The following is a 4,211-nucleotide window of genomic DNA, read 5'->3' on the forward strand; positions in this document are numbered from 1 at the left end:
CTTGATTCGCAAGTTCTTTGCTCTGCTGCTGGTTCGTTTCTGAAACTGTGACTGGCTGGCGGCTCAGGAGGCATAATCGAGTATTCATACATGCCCGGGCTTGGCACTGCCGACTGCCCACTCTGATCTGGAAATATTTTCCCTTCAGACAGGAATAGAGAGGTTACTTTTGGGTCACTCCCAATCTCACAAAAGGCTTTTCAAAAGGGAGGAAAGAAAAGAAGTTCTGATTTGTTGGGAGAAACCAGCGAGCTTTTAAATGATCAAGATGCAGGGAGCCTCCCGGGCTGCAAATCTCTGGGGTGGGGAGGGGGCGAGAAATGCAGGGTGACAGCGAGGTGGAGAGGGACGGAGGCCCCTCTTCCTCTAGGTGTCCTTTACGCAGACTTTCCAGCCAGGCTGCTGGCTGCAGGCTGCAGCCTCCGTCCCTCTGCTGTGGCTGAGGCATCAGCTCACCCCGCCAACCTCCCCCCTCCCCCCCATCTCTCTGGAAAGCTTGTGTAAGGGCCCCAGCCGCCTGCCTCACCCACAGCTCAGCCAGTCCCAGGGCTCTCAGTTAACGGCCGGGAGGTGACAGCACGTCAGATGCGTTTCCTCCTCAGAAGCTCGTAAAAAGCAGGCTCAGTTGGCCCCGGCAGAGCGAACACCTGTGTTCCTAAATCATAGAAGGTTCTGCCTTTCCTCTGGAATGAGCCCCCTTTCCTGTGTCTGTTGGGAAAGCAGAATATACAGAATCAAGGGCGCAGCGAAGGAGAGGGAGAGAGGCAAAGTATTCATCCAAGTCCTCAAATCTCCGCGAGGAATCAGGAGACACACAGCTTCTTTCAGCTTATAGGACCTACTGAGCCAATGCCTCACTCAGTGGACAATTTTTTTTTTTTTTTTTTTTTTTTTTTGCGGTACGTGGGCCTCTCACTGTTGTGGCCTCTCCCGTTGCGGAGCACAGGCTCCGGACACACAGGCTCAGCGGCCATGGCTCACGGGCCCAGCCGCTCCGCGGCACGTGGGATCCTCCCGGACCGGGGTGCGAACCTGTGTCCCCTGCATTGGCAGGCGGACTCCCAACCACTGCGCCACCAGGGAAGCCCTGGACAAACTTTTGCAAAAACATCCAGTGTCTAGACTGGTGCCTGGTGTGCAGGGAACACTCACTAAATATTTCAGGGTGGATAAGCGAAGCACTGTTACAGGTATGAGTCTGTGACAGTGGACAAAAGAGTCAAAAATCCCTGCCGGCGTGGAGCTGGCGTTCCAATGGGGGAGGTAGGTGGAGAACAGACAGGTAGTGGGTGCTGTCTGAGATGGGGTTAAAAGCTCCAGGGACAAACATGTATGGAAGGAGGACACACATGGGAGGGTCTGGGGAGGAGAGTGGTTGGGAAGGTCTCACTGGCCAGCAGGCATGTGGATGAAGACCTAAAAGAAGGGATTGATTGATGGAGCCACGTGGACAGCCCAGAGAGAGTATTCCAGGCGGAGGAAGCAGCGCGTGCCAAGGCCCTGAGGTGCATGTGTGTCTGGTACGTTCAAGTGTCAGCAGCGGCAGCCAAGCGGGCAGAGGGCCAAGGTGACGAGGCCAGAGAGGGTGCAGGAATGGACTTTGTTCAGGGCCTCATCTTCAAAAACTTCCAGAAGCATATTCAAGGGAAAAGATCATTTAGACTAGAAGTTGACATGACAACGGTGGATACAACGGGCAACAGAATCGCCAGCAAGTAACGGGGTCTGGGTCACAGGAATCGGTGGACGGAGCATCCTGGGGCTGAGGCAGGCTGTGCTCTTGAGGGAGCATGTCAGGGAAGTGATTGAATCTGACTCGAGTCGAACAGGCTCTTTAGACCCTCCGGTGGGCAGAGACGTTCTGAAGTCTCCCGCGGCCGCTGGACCAACCCTTGAGATGAGAGAGAGAGTGAAGTCTTTATCCTAAAACGCCCTCTGCTGAGGTCAGTGGAGGAGAGAGCTCACCTCTTCACATCTGGGACTGTGGCTCCTCCACGCTGTTCTCTCGCACCTGTGTCAGCAGCCCCCGGTCTGTTAGGCGGTGACAACGTGTGTCGTGGCACATACTCTGCCTTGTCAGCGTGAGAAGGAGGAAGCCTCCTTGTTGAATCTGCCTTTGCCTCATACTCCTAAACCACGTCCTACTCCAGATTCCCCCCACAGCCCACAGATTTTGCGTGAAACCATCTCAGCATATGATTCCCACGATCGTTGTGCAGTCCAAACCAGATCGCTGTCCCTAAGCTCCTGCCACCTTCTCTCGCTGAGGTAAAGCCATTCCCGCCAGAGCTGAGAAGCCGCTCCAGACTGGGCCCCACGCTCTGTCGCCGCTGCTGTCCCAAGGCTGCGGCTCGGGACGCAGGGGAGCAGATCGGTGACGCTGAAGACCCCCGCAGCCGCTGCTGCAGTCACCTGGAGCGCCACCCCTCCTCTCTGCCCTCAGCAGGCTTCCCTGTCACCTCCGTGAACTTTGGGGATGTCACTCCGTAAACGAGTGTTCTGAGCCCCCGTGAGCTTTTGTTCTTGTTTTCCCCAGTGTGGGGAGCTGGCCCAGAGAATGCTCTGGCCTGTGGGACACAGTTACCTCTGGAGGTGGCTTCCAAGGTATTCTGAGTCACTCTCACGCCACACAAGTGGAACCAGCCTGGAATAAATAATTTTAAACAGCGACCCGGTTTCCTGGCAGTTCTGAACCTCAGAAGGGGCGAGATGTCGCAATGCCGGGGGGCAGGTTGAAGAGTGAACCGCTGGGCTGTGGGAAACTTGGATGTGATCTCATCACATTCAGGCTGCAGCTCGGGTTCCGTCTGCAGAGCAGGGAGGAGAGCCAAGCCCCAGAAAATGCCAGAGAGAGTGGCCAGCGTGGGTGAGCTGTGAGAAGGCGGCCCTGACATCCACGCTCAGAGGTGATTGGGAATGCTGTCTGCTGACCAGCGGCTCTGGTTCCTTTGCTGAAACCCCAGCTGTGCTGGGAACTGACCTCATTCATGAAGTAAACACTGAATCAGATACCAGCAGGCCTAACCCTGGATAAGTGGAAACAACACGGACGTTTCCATAATTATGAAGCTGCCAGTTGGATCTGGAGAGAGCAACTCTCAATATGTCAACTGGAGTGAGTTCATTACCTGCCCTTGCCAACTTCATCAGAAGCCAGTTTGCCTCGTTGCCGTTGAAATTATTTGTATGAAAATGCTTTCCTTACATTTTAGTTTTTATATCCCTAATCATGTACTGGAAAGCAGCGTAGTCTAGCAACTGGAAGACAATACTGGGACTCTGCCGATCAGAGCCTAGTCCTGGCCGGGTCTGCAGCCCTTCCTTCCCCTGCGTCAGTGGTCACTGCACTCGCAGTCCTGTTACTGGAAGGCGGGGGCCCGTGGAGTGAGGCCCCGTCTCACGGATCTGGCTTGGTTGTAATCCCGGGTCCTGGTGTTTGTGTGTCCCACGTCATGGTCACACTCACCGTCGGCTTATGCCGTCCCCTCGGGATTCCGCAGAGCCTGTGCGCCCACCCGACAGGTTATTCACATCCCGAGCTCCTGTTTCCACGTGGCTCCTCCTTCCTTTTCACGCAGCTCGTTCAGGGGGTGAGTCGGTTTGTTCCTCCACAGCAGTTGAGACCACTGTTGGCAAGACATTCATAATTTGGGGGAGAAATACCTTCCACTAGCTATTCCATTTCCGTCCTCGTTTACTCATGTCTCCTGACTTGGGGAGCCGGGCTGCCTGAGTCCCAACCCCAGCTGTGGCCCTTCAGGGCTGTGTGACCTCAGGCAGGTCGTTTAAACTCTGTTCTGTGCCTCCGTCTCATAATCTGTGAAAAAACCAAGTGAAAACAGCACTGACCCTTCAGGGGTGCTGTCAGGATTAAAGGGTTAACTCATGCGCAGTACTTAGGACAGTGCTTGGCACACGTACAGGAGAGCTAAGTATCAGTCTTTATTATCATTCTTATGGTTATTATTAGTCTGAGCAACAACACACGGCAAGGGACGACCATTTTTACATATGTTAGTGGTAAATTTACAAGGTGAAAATCAACAGCTACCTCGCAGACATGGCTGTAAGAAGTCAGATGGCCAGAGTTAGGACTGACTCATTATGTCACTTAAATCAGTGACCTAATTTGTCTTTTAGTTTCTTTATCTATTACATGGGGGTGTTTACTGTTCCTTCCTTAGAATAGTCTTGTCTGATTTTTGATATGG

The 4,211-nt window shown here is 53.8% G+C and overlaps 1 long non-coding RNA gene across 1 annotated transcript; it reads right to left on the reverse strand.

Annotated features, from left to right (window-relative positions):
- Positions 1 to 1,841: 1,841 nt before the first annotated feature.
- On the reverse strand, positions 1,842 to 2,638 carry LOC132516384 (uncharacterized). The gene is made up of 3 exons (XR_009539308.1): positions 2,585 to 2,638; positions 1,966 to 2,072; positions 1,842 to 1,891 (listed from the first exon to the last, which is right to left on the reverse strand). It is a non-coding gene; the product is annotated as an uncharacterized LOC132516384 (long non-coding RNA).
- Positions 2,639 to 4,211: the final 1,573 nt, after the last annotated feature.

The sequence above is a fragment of the Lagenorhynchus albirostris genome, chromosome 2, assembly GCF_949774975.1.
Source record: "Lagenorhynchus albirostris chromosome 2, mLagAlb1.1, whole genome shotgun sequence".
In the NCBI taxonomy this organism is placed as follows: Eukaryota; Metazoa; Chordata; class Mammalia; order Artiodactyla; family Delphinidae; genus Lagenorhynchus; species Lagenorhynchus albirostris.